We start from the raw sequence: 21,487 nt of genomic DNA on the forward strand, positions 1-21,487 counted from the left end.
TTGTGAGGGATGAGATTACGGAATACCTGGAGGCACATGACAAGATAGACCAAAGCCAGCATGGTTTCTTGAAAGGAAAATCCTGCCTGACGAACCTACTGCAATTTTTTGAGGAAATTACAAGCAGGGTTGACAAAGGAGATGCAGTGGATGTGGTGTACTTGGATTTTCAGAAGGCCTTTGACAAAGTACCACACATGAGGCTGCTTTGCAAGATAAGAGCCCATGGAATTACAGGGGAGTTACTAGCATGGGTGGAGCATTGGCTGATCTGTAGAAAACAGAGAATGGGAATAAAGGGATCTTATTCTGGCTGGCTGTCGGTTACCAGTGGAGTTCCACAGGGGTCGGTGTTGGGACCACAGCTCTTTAAGGGACACAACATCCATTCAGGCAACCTGCACCGAGTTGGATGGCTGGCTGAAATCTGTGGACAAGTCTGTCCTACCTGGGAAGTTTAAAGCCTGGGTGTATCAGCATGGCATTCTTCCCAGAATCCTGTGGCCCCTCCTCGACTATGCAGTTCCGATCTCGACAGTCGAAACCTTAGAGAGGAGGGTTAGCAACCACCTCAGGAGATGGCTGGGGCTGCCAAAGAGCCTGAGCAGCATCACACTCTATGGACACCACAACAAACTGCAACTGCCCTTCAAATCCTTGGAGGAAGAATTCAAGGTAACAAGAGCCAGAGAAGTGCTACAGTATGGGGACTCAAGTGACCCGAAGGTGGCTAGAGCAGGGATCCACGTAAGCACTGGCAGGAAGTGGAGGGCAGAGGAAGCTGTTCAGGAGGCAGAGGCGAGGCTGTGTCACAGGAGGCTGGAGGGAGTGGTCACACGAGGCTGAGCTGGGCTAGGATCCTTTCCAACTCTCCAAATGGACACCAGAGGGAAGGAAAGGCGTCGTCTAGTTCAGGGGGAGGTGAGAGCAGTAGTGGAGGAAATGAGAGCCTGCAAGGCGGTGGGAATGAAGCAACAGGGAGCTTGGACAAGATGGGAGAATGCAGTTGAGAGGAAAGTGACCTGGGCTGATCTTTGGAAAGCCAAACGACACCGCATCCAATTTCTCATCCAGGCAGTGTACGATGTGCTTCCAAGCCCATCAAACCTGCACACATGGGGCAAGGCAGAGTCATCTGCGTGCCCACTGTGCTCCAAGCGAGGAACCCTGGAGCACATCCTCAGCGGCTGTGCAAGGGCACTTGGTGAGGGTCGGTACAGGTGGAGGCATGATCAGGTCCTGAAGACCATCGCTGAAGCCGTCAGCGCAGGAGTTGAGTGGGCGAAGCGGTCCCGACCCTCCAAGCAGACCATTGCCTTTGTCAGAGCTGGGGAGCAGCCAATACCTGCCAAAAGAACATCTGCAGGCATTCTGACCTCTGCAAGGGACTGACAGCTGTTGGTGGACCTCGAGGGCAGCTGAAGTTCCCCAACCATATCGCAGCCACCACCCTGCAACCAGACATTGTCCTAGTGTCTGAGTCTACTAAGCAAGTGGTGCTGCTGGAGCTGACAGTCCCATGGGAAGATAGCTTGGAAGAGGTCTTTGAAAGGAAGCTCTCCAAGTACGCGGGACTGGTCAGCAACTGTCAGCAGGCTGGATGGAGAGCGAGGTGTCTCCCAGTGGAGGTTGGTTGTAGGGGATTCATAGCCCGTTCTTTAGTTACAGCCTTCAGCACTTTGGACATTGAGGGAGAGAGGAAGAGGAAAGCCATCTGCAGTACCAGCGATGCGGCAGAGAGGGCCTCAAGATGGCTGTGGCTCAAAAGAGGGGAGCCATGGAGTCATAAGTAGCTAGCCATCTGGACACAAGCTGGGGTCTGATCAGCCCCGGCTGGGTCACCTTGAGGATGTTATATGATGTTGAAAGACCCGAAACACCCGATGATTCCAGGAACATCACTGAAGATGTGTCGAGAAGCATCAATAGATGTATGTACATAGCACTGACCTCCATGCAGAATATGACCCATCTACAACCAATCTTTGCCTTCTGTGGGCAAGACAGTTCTGGATCCACAAGGCAATGCCCCCGTGGATCCCATGCCTCCTTACTTTCTCAATAAGCTTGCATGGGGTACCTTACCAAATGCCTTGCTAAAATCCATATACACTACATCTACGGCTCTACCTTCATCAATGTTGGCATTCATTTCTAGAGGTATAGAATATAAGAACAGGGATGTGATGTTGAGGCTCTATAAGGCACTCATGAGACCACACTTGGAGTATTGTGTGCAGTTTTGGGCTCCTCATTTTAGAAAGGATATACTGCTATTGGAGAGGGTTCAGAGAAGATTCACGAGAATGATTCCAGGAATGAGAGGGTTACCATATGAGGAACATCTGGCAGCTCTTGGGCTGTATTCCCTGGAGCTCAGGAGAATGAAGGGGGATATCTTAGAATGCCTGAACAGATTAGATATGGCAAAGTTATTTCCCATGGTTGGGGAGTCTAGGACAAGAAGGCATGACTTCAGGATTGAAGGTCGTCCATTTAGAACAGAGATGCAGAGAAATTGCTTTAGTCAGAGGGTGGTACATCTGTGAAATTTGTTGCCACGAGTGGCTGTGGAGGCCAAGTCATTGGGTGTATTTAAGGCAGAGATAGATAGGTTCTTGATTAGCCTGGGCATCAAAGGGTATGTGATGAAGGCAGGGGAGTGGAGATGACTGGAAGAATTGGATCAGCCCATGACTGAATGGCAGAGCAGACTCGATGGGCTGAATGGCCTACTTCTGCTCCTATACCTTATGGTCTTATGGCATATTGTGTGTGCTGAAGTTCTTCTTGTTTGCCAATTTCATTGCTGATGATTGTTGGATCTTGCCACAGTACCTTACCCTTGTGAAAATATTGCTGTGGAAACAAAGACGTCCACCAGGCAGTCCACACAGATTGCCCTGAAGGCATTGCAGAAAGAGTGGTGGGTTCTGAGGAAGCTTCTGTCAGCATATTGTCAGAATCAGGTTTATGATCACCGGCATGTGACGTGAAATTTGTTAACTTCATCGTAGCAGCAGTTCAATGCAATACATAATACAGAAGAGAAAAAAATAAAATAAAAATAACAAAAAATGAATTAATAAATCAATTACTGTATACATATATTGAATAGATTAAAAATGTACAAAATCAGAATTACTGTATTAAAAAAGTGAGGTGGTGTCCAAAGATTCAATGTCCATTTAGAAATCGGATGGCAGAGGGGAAGAAGCTGTTCCTGAATCGCTGAGTGTGTGCCTTCAGGTTTCTGTACCTCCTACCTGATGGTAACAGTGAGAAAAGGGCATGCCCTGGGTGCTGGAGGTCCTTAATAATGAACGCTGCCTTTCTGAGACACCGCTCCCTAAAGATGTCCTGGGTACTTTGTAGGCTAGTACCCAAGATGGGGCTGACTAGATTTCAGAATTCACAAACAAGCAGCAACTTCTGATAGTGAGAGCCCCCATCCTCCCCATCAGATTTATCCTGCTCAGCTCAGCCCTATCACACACTGAGCTCAAGATGGCTGCTGTGCAGATGAATGGTCAATCACCTTCTTGTGGACATTGCGTCAGGAAAGAGACATGGTCTCCCCAAAATCCATTGCTCTTCCAGAGTGAATGCTGATCAATATGTGGACGAAGTCAACTGCATATTTGAATGCATGGGGGCTGAGGGATACTCTGATATTCAGTGTTGACACTGCATAGGCTCACAGAAAGGAACCACAATCGATGGCCATTTTGTCACTGGACTCTGAGGAGTTGGGCCCTAGGTGAAAATCTCTTTTTTTTGTTTTACTCATGAAATATTTGTAGATGAAAGGTAGTAGCTGATACATCACAGTTGAGAACATGGGAATGTCTGTAATAGCAGTGAAGAAAACAGCATGTCCCTGATGTATTACTGTCTATTTTATGAACACAGTACATTTTTGAGGGTGGGAAACACGTATCCCTTGACCTTGGATCAGCTGGAAATATTATCCTGGATCATTCCATCTGCAATTTCAGGGGTCCCCAATCTTTTTCATGCCATGGACCCTTACAAGAGTTCGTGGGTGCCAGGTTGGGTACCCCTGATCTACATGGTGCCTTTTCCTGTTACCTTGGAGGCATTTTGAGGAGCACAAGCCCTGCAGGCAGTTGTCACCTGGACTCACAAGGGCAAGCTTCGGGGAGTGAGTTAAGGATCAACTGCGAATGGGAAGTTTCCAATTCTACACAATCCGTTTGCGCCGCTGGCGATATGTAAATCGGGAGTGGCAGTTTGTTTTCTCGCCGATAACCGTCCTTCTTGCGTTTCTTGGGAGAAGTCTATACAATATCTAAATTACAGCAACAATGATGTCATGGCTCACGTTGAAGCGTCTTGTAGCGCAGCAGCGGCGACACAAGCAGCTCCTGAGTAGCTCGCCGTGATCGTATAGTGGTTAGTACTCTGCGTTGTGGCCGCAGCAACCTCGGTTCGAATCCGAGTCACGGCATTGCGGTGAAGCAATGACACGGCATTGGGAGTGAACCTTTTTCATGCCACAGCTTTAAAAGTTCACAATTTTAAATTTGTTATTAAAAATATTTAAACAGTGCTCTGATCACCGGGTCTCCATTGCTCCCTAGAAGTGACCACACAGGTTGGTAGGTTGCAGCAAAGGGAAGCTGTTGAAAAGATCTTTAGTACGTCCCTCTGAACGTATTCCACACCTTCGGATGTGCCAGTAAGCAGCTCTCCTTTATAGAGATCGCCTTGCAGTGGAGGACTACACGTTTCGGGCGGACCAAAGTGCGTCTTTACACCGAGTTGCTGAAGTTACGATAGCACTTGATGTCTGTTCCAGTATCGCAGGGATCAATCAGTCATTTGAATTGATGTGTGCTAAGGGAATGGCATATTCCAAAACCCAGGAACATTTGCTAAAGTATGCACTGAACCTCGTTGCAACCAATGCACGACGCTACGGGGAAGGGCCTCAGTAAGCAATCCCACAGTGGCTGTTGAAATCAACAGGGCACAATGGGACTGAAAATATCTCCACAACAATCTTTTCCTCCCTGCCCCCGAAAGCTCCTCAAAGACCTGTGGTTATTCCCACCAGGACATCTCTCTATCATTGCATACAACACAAAAAGTGTTTCACGCACAAAATGCCGGAGGAACTCAGCAGGTCAGCCATCATCTGTGGAGACTCTTCATCGGGGTTGTGTTTGCCTGCAGTAGGAAATGATGATGCTCTGATTTGCCGGTAGGAGGCAGTGGTGGGAAAGCAGAGGGCAGATTTTGGCAGACGGTTTGTAGCGCGGATTCTGGACCGCCCTGACCTTGCCGGCGGGGAGCAGGTTGGTTGGCAGAGTGTTCCCCCAGCTGGGCTGCTGAGAGCACTGCAGCGCTTTCATCATTAGCTTTTCCAGCCTGGAATGGACTTGAAAGTTCCCTGAAAATCGAGAAGCTGCAAACGCCGAAATCTACAATAAAAACATAAAATACTGGAAACACACAGCATGCCAGGTAGCATCTGTGAAAAGAGAATCTCGCTGATCCGTAACCCTCCCGGACATGCAGTATTTTCTGTTTTACTGCTGAAAGAACTATTGAACTATCGGTCATATCTCCGAGTCACGCACAAAATGCTGGTGGAACTCAGAAGGCCAGGCTCATCCCTTACTACCATTCAGGGCCCCAAACAGTCCTTCCAAGTGAGACAAAACTTCCCCTGTGAGTCTGTTGGGGTCATCTACTGTATCCAGTGCTCCCAGTGTGGGTGAGACACGACATAGATTTTCCTGTTCCCGTTCCTACATGTCAGTCCATGGTCTCCTCTACTGTCATGACGAAGCCACACTCAAGTTGGAAGAGCAACACCTGATATTCTGTTTGGGTAGCCTCCAACCTGATGGCATGAACATCGATTTCTCAAATTTCCCGTAATGCCTATCCTCTCCTTCACCATTCCCCATTCTAGTTTCTCTCTCTCTCACCTTCTCTCCTTACCTTCCCATCCCATCACTTCCCTCTGGTGCTCCACCCCTCCTCTTTCTTTAATGGTCTTTTGTCCTCTCCTATCAAATTCCCTTCTCAAGCCCTATCTATTTCACCGATCAACTTCCCAGCTCTTTACTTCACCACTCCCCCCCCCTCCTGGTTTCACCTCTCACCTGCCACTTTAGGACGATCTTAGACTGTCTTTAAAGAGAGTGAACCCACGCAAGGCGGCAGGTCCCGATGGAGTACAGTACCTGGTAAGGCTCTGAAAACCTGTGCCAACCAACTAATTATAGTACAGAGCCTGGCTGCACCACATTCTCCCCTTAACATCCACTCACAACATGTGGAAAACAAGCCTAATCTAAATCCTGTATTATCTCACTCAAGGAGTGTGTGGAGTACAATTCATAAAGCCTGTGGAATGTCACATTTAAACCAGTTATACTCCTCGCTCTGGAATAACCCTGAGATATGCATTGGGAAAAGAATGGTGTACTGGAAAGAATGGAAGATTAAAGATGTAGATACAGTCGGGGATCTCTGTGAGAATGTGATTTTTATTTCATATGTGGATTTACAGAGGAAATATAACTTTGTAGATAAAGGGAATTTTTGGCAGTATTTACAAATAAGACATTGCATTAGTAGCATATTCAAGAACGGTGACCCACAAAGTAACCCTTTAACTGAATACTTTACATTACCACAGGAAGATCATAAAGTATCAGTGTTTTATAAAATGTTCAACCATTCGTGGGTGAATTGCGTAACAATCTCAAAGCAGTATAGCAGAAGGATCTTGGAAGCGATATCGAAGGTAATGAGTAGTCAAATATTTTATCAAATGTGGGTAGACATATTAGGGAAGTGAGAGGGAAATTTATTCAGTATAAGATAGTACACAGATATTATTGGACACCAAGTAGACTCTACAAAATAGGGATTGTTGATAATAATTTATGCTGGAGATATAAAAATGAGGTGGGCACGTATTTTCACATGATTTGGGAGTGTTCCATGGTTCGTCCGTTTTGTTGTAAAGTTCTTGATTGTTGGGGAATTGGTCGGGTCCCACACTGCCCTTGTGCTCACTGCTTTGTCTCCTGGGTGTAGGACAATGATACCTAATGTGAACAATGACAAGTTCACTATTTTAAAGGTGGGTCTCATCACAGTTGCAAGAATTATATTGCAAAACTGGAAAAAACCCAGATGTCCCACTGTGAAGGAATGGACTGAGGAAATGATTAAGATTTCATCATATGAACACATGTTGGGAAGAATTAACAGTGAGGGAAAAGTGCAAGATGCGTGGGATCAATTTTGGTTGTATGTTAATTTAAACTTAAATTAGAACTTCTTTCTGTTTCTAAGTTTTATTTGTTTTCCTGTCATGGGATGGCTGTGTAAATATGCTGTTCTGTATCTGCTCTATGACATGTTGTGCTGCTTTGTAAAATAAGAATAAATAATAATAAAGATTTGATTATTATTTGATAATCAACTTGATGATGGTGAGGACAATATGAGTGTGTCATAAAGGGAGGGGGGGACATGATGGCAGACCCAAATGCAAGACACAGACACTGAAGTACTAGGAACAGGACTAGGATGTAGGACCTGGGCAAGGATGTGGACAAGAAACAGGGAACCAGGACAAGGAACCATGAGCTGGGATTGCCTCGGGCTCGGACCCCAGAACTAGGCAAGGACATGACATGGCTACAGGACAGGACGTGGCTGGGGTCTTGAGGCTGGAGGCTGGAGGCTGGAGGCTGCAGGCTACTGACAGCAAGGCTCCATGAAGCGATGGATCTCCAATGTGGCCTAAAGATGGCAAGTGGCCGCTCTAGCCTTCCACCGGCAGGTTACCAGCAGCCCACACTCAACCCCAAGGCTACTTATATTCCAAGCCCCAAGATGGGAATCAGGTGCCTGTGATTAACCCAACCGAAACAAGGAACAGCTGGATGACCCAGAGTCCTGAGTTCATGGACCGGACTGTGAACCAGAATGCGGACTTCATGGACCGGACCATGACATGTTCTGGAGCATGTTGATATTAAGGAAGAGGAGGTGTTGGAGTTGTTAAAATACATTAGGACAGATTGATGAGCCTCTGGCTAGGATCTTTACGTCCTCGTTGACCACGGGAATGGGACAGGAGGATTGGAGGGAGGCGAATGTTGTCCCCTTGTTCAAAAAAGGTAGTAGAGATAGTCCGGGTAATTATAGACCAGTGAGCCTTATGTCTGTGGTGGGAAAGCTGTTGGAAAAGATTCTTAGAGATAGGATCTACGGGCATTTAGAGAATCATGGCCTGATCAAGGACAGTCAGCATGGCTTTGTGAAGGGCAGATCAAGTCTAACAAGCCTGATAGAGTTCTTTGAGGAGGTGACCAGGCATATAGATGACAGTAGTGCAGTAGATGCGATCTACATGGATTTTAGTAAGGCATTTGACAAGGTTCCACATGGTAGGTTTATTCAGAAAGTCAGAAGGCATGGGATCCAGGGAAGTTTGGCCAGGTGGATTCAGAATTGGCTTGCCTGCGGAAAGCAGAGGGTTGTGGTGGAGGGAGTACATTCAGATTGGAGGGTTGTGACTAGTGGTGTCCCACAAGGATCAGTTCTGGGACGTCTTCGTGATTTTTATTAATGACCTGGATGTGGGGGTCAAAGCAACACTCACAACACGCTGGAGGAACTCAGCAGGTCGGGCAACATCCATGGAAACGATCAGTCAACGTTTTGGGCCGGGACCCTTTGTCAGGACTGTAGGGGGAAGGGGCAGAGACCCTATAAAGAAGGTGGGGGGAGGGTGGGAAGGAGAAGGCTGGTAGGTTCCAGGTGAAAAACCAGTAAGGGGAAAGATAAAGGGGTGGGGGAGGGGAAGCAGGGAGGTGATAGGCAGGAAAGGTGAAGAAGGAATAGGGGAAAACACAATGGGTAGTAGAAGGAGGCGGAACCATGAGGGAGGTGATAGGCAGCTGGGGGAGGGGGCAGAGTGAAATAGGGATACAGGAGGGGAGGGGGAGGGAATTACCGGAAGTTGGAGAATTCTATGTTCATACCAAGGGGCTGGAGACCTCCCTAGACGGTATATGATGAGGTGTTGCTCCTCCAATCTGAGTTTAGCCTCATCATGGCAGTAGAGGAGGCCATGTATGGACATATCTGAATGGGAGTGGGAAGCAGAGTTGAAGTGGGTGGCTACCGGGAGATCCTGTCTGTTGTGGCGGACAGAGCGGAGGTGCTCGATGAAGCGGTCCCCCAATCTGCGTCGGGTTTCATTGATGTAGAGCAGGCTGCACCGGGAGCACCAGATGCAATAGATGACCCCAACAGACTCACACCTGTCCCTACACCTCCTCTCTTGCCACCATTCAGGGCCCCAAACAGTCCTTCCAAGTGAGGCAACACTTCACTTGTGAGTCTATTGGGGTCATCTATTGCATCCGGTGCTCCCGGTGCGGCCTCCTCTACATCAGTGAAACCCGACGCAGATTGGGGGACCGTTTCATCGAGCACCTCCGCTCCATCTGGCACAACAGACAGGATCTCCCGGTAGCCACCCACTTCAACTCTGCTTCCCATTTCCATTCAGATATGTCCATACATGGCCTCCTCTACTGCCATGATGAGGCTAAACTCAGGTTGGAGGAGCAACACCTCATATACCGTCTAGGTAGTCTCCAGCCCCTTGGTATGAACATAGAATTCTCCAACTTCCGGTAATTCCCTCCCCCTCCCTTCCTCTATCCCTATTTCACTCTGCTCCCTTCCCCAGCTGCCTATCACCTCCCTCATGGTTCCGCCTCCTTCTACTACCCACTGTGTTTTCCCTTACTCCTTCTTCACCTTTCCTGCCTATCACCTCCCTGCCTCCCCTCCCCCACCCCTTTATCTTTCCCCTTACTGGTTTTTCACCTGGAACCTACCAGCCTTCTCCTTCCCACCCTCTCCCCACCTTCTTTATAGGGCCTCTGCCCCTTCCCTCTATAGTCCTGATGAAGGGTTCGGGCTCGAAACGTTGACTATTTCCATGGATGCTGCCCGACCTGCTGAGTTCTATTCAGCATGTTGTGAGTGTTGCTTTGACCCCAGCATCTGCAGATTATTTTGTGTTTGGATGTTGGGGTAGAAGGATGGGTTGGCAAGTTTGCAGACGACACAAAGGTTGGTGGTGTTGTGGATAGTGTAGAGGATTGTCGAAGATTGCAGAGAGACATTGATAGGATGCAGAAGTGGGCTGAGAAGTGGCAGATGGAGTTCAACCCGGAGAAGTATGAGGTTGTACACTTTGGAAGGACAAACTCCAAGGCAGAGTACTTTATACTTTATACTTTATACTTTATTGTCACCAAACAATTGGTACTGGAACGTACAATTATCACAGCAATATTTGATTCTGCGCTTCACACTCCCTAGATTACAAATATTAAATATTAAAGATATTAAAAATAGTTAAAATTAGTAAATATTAAAAATTTAAATTATAGATCATAAATAGAAAATAGAAAAATGGAAAGTAAGGTAGTGCAAAAAAAAAAGAGAGGCAGGTCCGGATATTTGGAGGGTACGGCCCAGATCCGGGTCAGGATCCGTTCAGCAGTCTTATCACAGTTGAAAAGAAGCTGTTCCCAAATCTGGCCATACAAGTCTTCAAGCTCCTGAGCCTTCTCCCGGAGGGAAGAGGGACGAAAAGTGTGTTGGCTGGGTGGGTCGTGTCCTTGATTATCCTGGCAGCACTGCTCTGACAGTGTGCGGAGTAAAGCGAGTCCAAGGACAGAAGATTGGTTTGTGTGCTGTGCTGGGCCGTGTTCACGATCTTCTGCAGCTTCTTTCGGTCTTGGACAGGACAACTTCCATACCAGGTTGTGATGCACCCTAGAAGAATGCTTTCTATGGTGCATCTATAAAAATTAGTGAGGGTTTCAGGGGACAGGCCAAACTTCTTTAGTTTTCTCAGGAAGTAAAGGCGCTGGTGGGCTTTCTTGGCAGTGGACTCTGCTTGGTTGGACCAAGTCAGGTCATTTGTGATATTGACCCCAAGGTACTTAAAGCTTTTGACCTGTTCCACTTGCGCACCACCGATGTAAATTGGGTCGTGCGGTCCGCTACTCCTTCTGAAGTCAACAACCAATTCCCTCGTCTTGCTGACGTTGAGGGATAGGTTATTGTCTTCGCACCATGCCACCAGGTTCTTAATTTCCTCTCTGTACTCAAACTCATCATTACCCGAGATACGGCCTACAATTGTTGTGTCATCAGCAAACTTATATATTGAGTTCGATGGAAACTGGGCTACACAATCATGGGTGTACAGTGAGTACAGCAGGGGGCTGAGTACACAGCCTTGTGGGGCACCGGTACTCAGAGTGATTGTAGAGGAGAGCTTGTCCCCTATTTTTACGGCACGGGTCCTGTCTGTGAGGAAGTTGAAGATCCAGCTGCAGATCTGAGTGCTAAGGCCCAGGTTCCGGAGCTTAGGAATCAGTTTATTTGGAATGATGGTATTAAAGGCAGAGCTGTAGTCAATGAAAAGGAGCCTTACGTATGCGTCTTTTTCTCCATGTGTTCTAAGGAGGAATGTAGGGCCAGAGAGATGGCATCTGCCATTGACCTGTTGCTCCGGTAGACGAATTGCAAAGCGTCGAGGTCGACCGGTAGGCTGTGGTTGATGTGTGCCATAACCAATCTCTCGAAGCACTTCATAGCAATTGATGTCAGAGCCACAGGTCGATAGTCATTCAGGCATGCCACCTTGCTCTTCTTCGGCACTGGGATTATCTTTGCCTTCTTAAAACACGAGGGGATCTTAGACTGAAGCAAGGAGCAGTTGAAGATGTCAGCAAACACTCCAGCTAGCTCGCTTGCACAGGCCTGGAGAACCCATCCTGGGACGCCATCTGGGCTCGTCGCCTTCCTTGGATTTATCTTCAGGAGGGCCCTTCTAACATCCTCCTCGGTGACGATGAATCTCGATGCCACAAGGTCTGGTTCATCCAGAGGGAGCGGGAGGTTCCTCTTCTGTTCAAATCTTGCATAGACTACGTTAAGTTCGTCAGGAAGAGAAGCGCCACAGTTATTGATATTCCCAGCCTTTTCTTTGTGCCCAGTGATCTCAATTAGACCCTGTCATTGTTTACTGGCATCCCTTTGGTTAGCCTGGGCTTCCAACTTGGCTCGATATTGCCTCTTGGCGCCCTTAATGGCTTTCCGGAGTACAAAGTAAATGGCAGGATACTTGGTAGTGTGGAGAAGCAGAGGGATCTCGGGGTACATGTCTACAGATCCCTGAAAGTTTCCTCACAGGTAGATAGGGTAGTTAAGAAAGCTTAAGTTAGCTTTCATAAGTCAAGGGATAGAGTTTAAGAGTTTGAAGGTAATGATGCAGCTCTATAAAACTCTGGTTAGGCCACACTTGGAGTACTGTATCCAGTTCTGGTCACCTCACTATAGGAAGGATGTGGAAACATTGGAAAGGGTACAGAGGAGATTTACCAGGATGCTGCCTGGTTTAGAGAGTATGCATTATGATCAGAGATTAAGGGAGCTAGGGCTTTACTTTATGGAGAGAAGGAGGATGAGAGGAGACATGACAGAGGTATACAAGATAATAAGAGGAATAGATAGAGTGGTCAGCCAGTGCCTCTTCCCCAGGGCACCACTGCTCAATACAAGAGGACATGGCTTTAAGGTAAGGGGTGGGAAGTTCAAGGGGGATATTATAGGAAGGTTTTTTACTCAGAGAGTGGTTGGTGCGTGGAATGCACTGCCTGAGTCAGTGGTGGAGGCAGATACACTAGTGAAGTTTAAGAGACTACTAGACAAGGTATATGGAGGAATTTAAGGTGGGGGGGTTATATGGGAGGCAGGGTTTGAGGGTCGGCACAACATTGTGGGCCGAAGGTCCTGTACTGAGCTGTACTTTTCTATGTTCTATGTTAAAATTTGAATTATAAAAAAAAGTGGAGAAATTGAGCAGCTTCAAGTTCCTGGGTGTCAAGATCTCTGAGGATCTAACCTGGTCCCAACATATCGATGTAGTCATAAAGAAGGAAAAACAATAGCTATACTTTATTGGGAGTTTGAAGAGACTTGGCATGTCAACAAATGCACTCAGAAACTTCTATAGATATACCGTGGAGAGCATTCTGACAGGCTGCATCAGTGTCTGGTATGGAGGGGTGGGGGCCGGGGGCTGCTGCACAGGACCGAAAGAAGCTGCAGCGGGTTGTAAATCCAATCAGCTTCATCTTGGGTACCAGCCTACAAAGTACCTGGGTCATCTTTAGGGAGCGGTGTGTCAGAAAGGCAGCGTCCATTATTAAGGACCTCCAGCACCCAGGGCATGGCCTTTTCTCACTGTTACCATCAGGTAGGAGGTACAGAAACCTGAAGGCACACACTCAGTGATTCAGGAACAGTTCCTTCCCCTCTGCCATCCGATTCCTCAATGGACATTGAACCGTTGGACACTACCTCACTTCTTAAAAATATACAGTATTTCTGTTTTTGCACGTTTTTAAAATCTATTCAACATACGTAATTGATTTACTTGTTTATTTATTATTATTATTATTATTTTATTTATTTATTTTTCTCTGCTATTGCATTGAACTGCTGCTGCCGCTAGGTTAACAAATTTCACGTCACATGCCGGTGATAATAAACCTGATTCTGATTTTGAACAACTTCCACTTTCCTCTTCTTGACTTCTCCCCTTGCTTTCCAGTCCTGATGAAGGGTCTCGGTCCGAAATGTCGACTGTTTGCTCTTTTCCACGGATGCTGCCTGGCCTGCTGAGCTCCTCCAGCATTTTGTGTGTTGCTTTGGATTTGCAGCATCTGTAGTCTTTCTCTCGTTTGTGGTGCATATCTCTGAGTAAGTTCGAGGCCAGCTCTGCCGGCCCCAGGGTGTGAGCTGAGCCTGAGACGCGCAGTTTCCGGGCTGCAATACCAGCTGAAACCTACAGATGTCTCCGGCCGAGAGTGCGACTGACGCGCGAATTGTTTCTGTTCCTGTGACGATTCATGCAGCGGCAGGAAAAGGAGGGGATTTTCTTCCTTTCTTCACTGTTACAAATAGTTTAGATCCGGAAAATCACAGGATAAGTGAACAAATTTCACGACACATGCGGTGATAATAAACCCGATTCTGATTCTGATTCTTTTTCAAATAAAGAGCAGACCAATGGCTGGTCTGTTTAGTAATATATGCAAATATTTTCATGACTTCTGGGTAATGATTGAAGAATCGAAACTATATTTCTCCCAAATTTACGTTTAGAAATGATGGAAAGAGGCTTTTAACGTTTTATGCAATTCGTTTTCAAGTTTTGGAAAAGGTGAGGAAAAAAAGGTCGTAGGTCGTTGTAAGTGAGAGGTGTCGTGCCGTCGATGGAGAGGGACGCAGCGGCGGTTGTTAAGTAAGACTATACTTTTAAGGATCATTTCTATAGTCTGTGACTGAGAAATCCTGTACGAAAAAGTTTGGTCTCTGCAACCATGATGAGGAGCTGCAGCGTTTCCTCCTGAGCGCGAAGCGGTTCTCAAGCTTTGCTTCACGCACCGGCTTGTGAGCATTGATGACCGTTCCCGCCTCCCATTGCGGGAGGTGTGGAGGGAGGAAACGCAGTCTGAGTGGTTGCTCTTTTTTACTCAAGAAAAGTACGAAAAGGAGACCGAAGGTTTTCGGCCTGAAACGTCGACCTGCTGCGTTCACCGGCAACTTTGATGTATGTTGTTACGAAAAGGGGAGCCGTGGCTCCCAACTGCACTGTCGTAACAGTCTTCCGGCGGCCTCAATTTTTGATTCATCCGTAGAGTTGAAGCGCCTTTTTTGTTCTTTTTAGAGGAATCACTTTAGGCATTGGCTCCAAAGAGAAAAGCCCTATAAATTCACCCTTGCCTCTCCTTTTCTTAATACAACAAAACAGGACACAAGAGGACAAGGTACTTTCCATATCAGAGTCGCAGATATTGTAGGAGGTGGTTGGTCTGTGCAGTGGGGTGGAAAAGTGCGCTGGCAGCAGAGACAAATAAAACTTTTAATTTCTGGTGAGAGGCACAATGATTAGAAAGACCATTAACGTGGTTTTTTGCTCTGAGAATTTGTATTTATTTTATAGAACATGAAAGTCGTTCAGAGAGAAACATCAACCCCCTCCTCCCCTTCACCACTGATACAAAAAAGATATAGGAGCAGAATTAAGCCCTTTGGCCTATGGAGTCTGCTCTGCCATTCAATCGTGGCTGATCCCCTCCTCAGCCCCACTACACGGCCTTCTCCCTGTAACATTTGATGCTGTGTCCAGTCAAGAGGCCATCAATCTCTGCTTTAAATACTGTACACCTAACGAACTGGCCTCCACAGCTGCCTGTGGCAACAAATTCAGTACTCTCTGGATAAGGAAATTTCTCCGCATCTCTGTGTTAAATGACCGTTCCCTTCTATGTCCCTCTATCTTAAGGCTGTGCCTTCTTGTCCTGGACTCCCCCACCATAGGAAACATCCTTTCCATGTCTACTCTGTCTAGGTTTTTCAACATTGAAAAATTTTCAGTGAGATACCCCACCATCCTTTTAAATTCCAGTGAGTGCAGACCCAGAACCATCAAATAACCCTTTCATTCCCAGAATCTTCTGTGTGAACCCTCTCCAATGCCAGTACATCTTCCCTGAGATGAGGAGCCCAAAACTGTTCACAATACTCAAGGTGAGGCCTCACCGGTGCCTTATAAAGCCTCAGCATCGCATCCCTGCTCTTGTATTCTAGACCTCTTGAAATGAATGCATTTGCCTTCCTCACCACCGACTTAACCTGCAAGTTAACCTTCAGGGTGTTCTGCACAAGGGCTCCTAAGTTCCTCTGCATCTCAGATTTTGGATTTTCGCCCTGTTCAGAAAATATTCTGCACATTTATTTCTACTACCAAAGTGCATGACCATGCATTTTCCAACATTGTGTTTTGTTTTCCACTCTTTTGTCCATTCTGCTAAAAAAGAACGGCATCCCGATCATCGAAACCCCTCCCCTACACAAAACGCAACATCAGCGACCACCCCCCCCCGAAACATCTTCCCTCGCACAACAAAACAGAAAGGAACAGGCACAAAACACAGAATATAAAACCATGAGTCTGAAAAAGTCCAGCATCCATAAACACAGAACCATGGTAACATCCTCCATCAGCGTAAGAGAGAGACGCCTGCCACATCGAGCCGCACAGTGACAGGCCGTTCCCAGACTCAAAACAATAACTGTTTGTTGCAGGCAAATGAGGAATTGTTAACAATAATTGAAACTGAGGACCTCACTTGGTCTGTACATACTGGGTGTGTGGTCAAAAAAGCACAACAGCACCTCTTTCACCTCAGATGGGTGAAGAAGCTTGGTATGAGTCCCCAAATCCTAAGAACTTTCTACAGGGGCACAACTGAGAGCATCCTGACTGGCTGCATCACTGCCTGGTATGGGAACTGTACTTCCCTCAATCACAGGACTCTGCAGAGAGTGGTGCAGACAGCCCAGCGCATCTGTAGATGTGAACTTCCCATGATTCAGGACATTTACAGAGGCAGGTGCATAAAAAGGGCCCAAAGGATTATTGGGGACCCGAGTCACCCCAACCACAAACTGTTCCAGCTGCTACCATCTGGAAAACGGTACCGCAGCATAAAAGCCAGGACCAACAGGCTCCGGGACAGCTTCTTCCACCAGGCCATCAGACTGATTAACTCATGTTGACACAATTGTATTTCTGTGTTATATTGACTGTCCTGTTGTACATACTATTTATTACAAATTACTATAATTTGCACATTCACACAGAGACTTAACGTTAAGATTTTTACTCCTCATGTATGAAAGTCAATTTAATTCAGTTCAATTCAATTCAACTTTTCTTCCTTTTCAGAAGAAGAAAATGCCATTCATCTCATTATAAATTTGAAAAGTAGTTAATAGTGAATTTATTGACATTTTCTATATAAGTAAACCCTTTCACCTTCTGTCCAGAAAATAAATGCTATGAATTTACAAGGCAGGAGCACGGGTCTGGAGATGGGGATGGGGATGGGGCGGTATTGAGAGATCAAACGTTGGTCTCACTCAGACAAGGGAAAAATAAGTGACAAGTCCCTCTGGGGTGTACACTCCGGGCCGGGCAATGAGCAACATGTCCTACATTCCAGGCTGTCTGCAGAAAAACAGTGGCGAAAAGTCAAATATAAAACCTGCAGAATAAACAAAATAAAAACAACAGCAGAGCAAAACAATTTATGAATAAGCCCAGAGTCTTGGAGAGAACATGCAAACGACAGCCCAGCCCAGCCCCTGACATTTGGGTAGAACCTGGATTCTACCAAATGAATCTCTGTGTGCTGTAAAGAAAACATAGAAACATAGAAAATAGGTGCAGGAGTAGGCCATTCGGCCCTTCGAGCCTGCACCGCCATTTATTATGATCATGGCTGATCATCCAACTCAGAACCCCGCCCCAGCCTTCCCTCCATACCCCCTGATCCCCGTAGCCACAAGGGCCATATCTAACTCTCTCTTAAATATAGCCAATGAACTGGCCTCAACTGTTTCCTGTGGCAGAGAATTCCACAGATTCACCACTCTCTGTGTGAAGAAGTTTTTCCTAATCTCGGTCCTAAAAGGCTTCCCCTTTATCCTCAAACTGTGACCCCTCGTTCTGGACTTCCCCAACATCGGGAACAATCTTCCTGCATCTAGCCTGTCCAATCCCTTTAGGATTTTATACGTTTCAATCAGATCCCCCCTCAATCTTCTAAATTCCAATGAGTACAAGCCCAGTTCATCCAGTCTTTCTTCATATGAAAGTCCTGCCATCCCAGGAATCAATCTGGTGAACCTTCTTTGTACTCCCTCTATGGCAAAGATGTCTTTCCTCAGATTAGGGGACCAAAACTGCACACAATACTCCAGGTGTGGTCTCACCAAGGCCTTGTACAACTGCAGTAGTACCTCCCTGCTCCTGTACTCGAATCCTCTCGCTATAAATGCCAGCATACCGTTCGCCTTTTTCACCGCCTGCTGTACCTGCATGCCCACTTTCAATGACTGGTGTATAATGACACCCAGGTCTCGTTGCACCTCCCCTTTTCCTAATTGGCCACCATTCAGATAATAATCTGTTTTCCTATTTTTGCCACCAAAGTGGACAACCTCACATTTATCCACACTAAATTGCATCTGCCATGAATTTGCCCACTCACCCAACCTATCCAAGTCACTCTGCATCCTCTTAGCATCCTCCTCACAGCTAACACTGCCACCCAGCTTCGTGTCATCCGCAAACTTGGAGATGCTGCATTTAATTCCCTCATCCAAGTCATTAATATATATTGTAAACAACGGGGGTCCCAGCACTGAGCCTTGCGGTACCCCACTAGTCACCGCCTGCCATTCTGAAAAGGTCCCGTTTATTCCCACTCTTTGCTTCCTGTCTGCTAACCAATTCTCTATCCACATCAATACCTTACCCCCAATACCGTGTGCTTTAAGTTTGCACACTAATCTCCCGTGTGGGACCTTGTCAAAAGCCTTTAAAATCCAAATATACCACATCCACTGGTTCTCCCCTATCCATTCTACTAGTTACATCCTCAAAAAATTCACTGGACCCTCTGTCCCCTACTATTTCTGGAAGATTATTTATGTCCTCCTTAGTGAAGACAGAACCAAAGTAATTATTCATCATTGTGCTGTCATTCATCAGTGCTATCATTGTGTTTTATTCATGATTTGAATGAAATAAAGTAACAAATTTTTGGTCATCAGTGCTGAGCTAAAATGAACTCAACATAGAAAATCCATACTTTCATGTTGGGTTCATTACAGGCCCTTCGGCCCATAATGTTATGCCGACCAGGTAACCTACTCCAGAAGCTGCTTAGAATTTCTTTACCGCATAGCCCTCTATTTTTCTATGCTCCATGTACCTATTTAAGAGGCTCTTAAAAGACCCTATTGTATCCATCGCTACCACCCTCGCTGGCAGTGCATTCCACACACCCACCACGGTCCATGTGAAAAACTTACCCTGACATCCCCTCAGTACCTAGTTCCAAGCAGGGGTGTATGGGGTGTCAGGGAGGGGTAGCACCTCTGGTGGGAGAACATGTTGCGTCCTTTTCAGGCGGTTTGTCCACCTTTGTCCCCACCTGGCACTCAGCTCTCACCTGTGGCTCCCTGTAGCTGTTTGCATGCGACAGCGGCCACACCCCGGGCCATGGCTTCGACAAGCCAGCTAAACCAGGTGAGGGTAGCCGACGGGTCTCAAACCCTTGGTGAGATAGGGAGTTGTCTATCCCAGCATGTGAAGACAGACTCCGGCGGATTGAGCGGACGAGACCAATGGAAGGTCCAATGGTCAAAGCGTCGTGGAACGTGTAGAGCAGGTCAAGACACAGAAGATATCCTGGTCATCCACTGTACCTAGTCCCATCTCCAGCCGTCTCGACTCATGTCTTGCCACTGGATCCAGATGGGAATTGGGAAGAGAGAGTGAGGCTGACGCTGTGCAACTCTCCCTCACTTAAATCCAAATCACGTGCTAGTCTCGACACCATCCTAATGGTGTCGAGGTCCTCATTGACTCCATGATGGACGATCGAATTCCCAAACAGCTTAAAACTACACCCCCTCATGTTAGCCATTTCAGCCCTGGGAAAAAGCCTCCGACCATCTACACGATCAATGCCTCTCATCAGCTTATACATCTCTATCAGGTCACTTCTCATCCTCCGTCGCTCCAAGGAGAAAAGGGTGAGTTCACACAACCTATTCTCATAAGGTATGCTCCCCAGTCCAGGCAACATCCTTGTAAATCCCCTCTGCACTCTCTCTATAGTATCTACATCCTTCCTGTATTGAGGTGACCAGAACTGAGCACAGTAATCCAAGTGGGGTCTGACCAAGATCCTACATAGCTTAACATTACTTCTCAGCTCTTAAACTCAATCCCATGATTGATGAAGGCCAATTGATATGCCTTCTTAACAACAGAGTCAATCTGCACAGCAGCTTTTGAGTCTTCTATGGACATGGAACCCAAGATCTCACTGATCCTCCACACTGCCAAGAGTCTTACCATTAATATTATAATCTTTCTTCAAATCTGACCTACCGAAATGAAACACCTCAAACTTTTCTAGGTTAAACTCCATCTGCCACTTCTCAGCCCAGGTTTGCATCCTATCGATGTCCCACTGTAACCTCTGACAACCCTCCAGACTATCCACAACGTCCCCAACCTTAGTGTCATCAGCAAACTTACTGACCCATCCCTCCACTTCCACATCCAGGTAGTTTTTAAAAATCACGAAGAGTAGGGGTCCCAGAACAGATCCCTGAGGCACACCACTGGTCACCATCGTCCATGCAGAATATGACCCGTCTACAACCACTCTTTGCCTTCTGTGAACAAGTCAATTCTGGATCCACAAAGCAATGTCCCCTTGGATCCCATACCTCATTACTTTCTGAATGAGCTTTGTATGGGGTATTTTATCAAATGCCTTGCTGAAATCCAGATACACTACATCACTGCTCTAACTTCATCAATGTGTTTTGTTACATCCTCAAAGAATTCAATCAGCTTCATAAGGCATGACCTGCTCTTGATAAAGACATGCTGACTATCCCTAATCAGATTATGTCTCTTCAAATGCTCATAAGTCCTTCCACTCAGGATCTTTTCCACCAACCTGCCCACCACAGAAGTAAAAGTCACTGGTCTATAATTTCCTGGGTTATCTCTACTCCCTTTCTTGAAGAAGGGAGCAATGTTTGCAACTTTCCAATCCCCTGGTACTTCTCGCATCCCGACTGATGATGCAAAGATCAGTCACTGCCAGAGGCTCAGCAATCTCCTCACTCGCTTCCCACAGTAGCCTGGGGTATATCTCGTCCGGTCCCAGTGACTTATCTAACTTAATACTGTTAAAAAGCTCCAGCACATCCTCTTTCTTAATGCCTGTATGCTCAAGCATTTTAGTCCACTGTAAGTCATCCCCACATCTGTCCAAGTCCTTTTCCCTGGTGAATACTGAAGCCAAGTATTCATTAAGTACCTCGGCTACTTCCTCCAGCTCCACTATTCTACCTGATCGCTCCCGTTCTCACACAGCTCATCCCCTCGCTCTTCACTACTTCGAAGGTATCAAAGGTGCATTTAATGTCAGAGAAATGTATACAATATACATCCTGAAATCTTTTTCTTCACACCATCCACAAAAACAGAGGAGTGCCCCAAAGGATGAATGACAGTTAAAATGTTAGAACCCCAAAGTCCCCTCCAGCTCCACCCCCCGCATGTAAGCGGCAGCAAGCAACAATCCCCCCCTCCCCCACCAGCAAAAAAAAAGCATTGGCACCCACCACCAAGCACTCAAGCGTGAGCAAAGCAACAGCAAAGATACAGACTTGCAGTACTCCAAAGACTACTTGTTCACCTGGTATTCAACATACCACAGGCTCTCTC

The 21,487-nt window shown here is 46.7% G+C and overlaps 1 protein-coding gene and 2 non-coding genes across 3 annotated transcripts in view; all 3 read left to right on the top strand.

The window, feature by feature from the left end:
- Positions 1-21,487, top strand: part of tm2d3 (TM2 domain containing 3) — a 62,685-nt gene that overhangs the window by 20,269 nt on the left and 20,929 nt on the right.
- Positions 4,400-4,471, top strand: trnah-gug (transfer RNA histidin (anticodon GUG)). Its single transcript has one exon. It is a non-coding gene; the product is annotated as a tRNA-His (tRNA).
- On the top strand, positions 14,404-14,620 carry LOC134358642 (small nucleolar RNA U3). Its single transcript, XR_010020911.1, has one exon. It is a non-coding gene; the product is annotated as a small nucleolar RNA U3 (small nucleolar RNA).

The sequence above is a fragment of the Mobula hypostoma genome, chromosome 18 (assembly GCF_963921235.1).
Source record: "Mobula hypostoma chromosome 18, sMobHyp1.1, whole genome shotgun sequence".
In the NCBI taxonomy this organism is placed as follows: Eukaryota; Metazoa; Chordata; class Chondrichthyes; order Myliobatiformes; family Myliobatidae; genus Mobula; species Mobula hypostoma.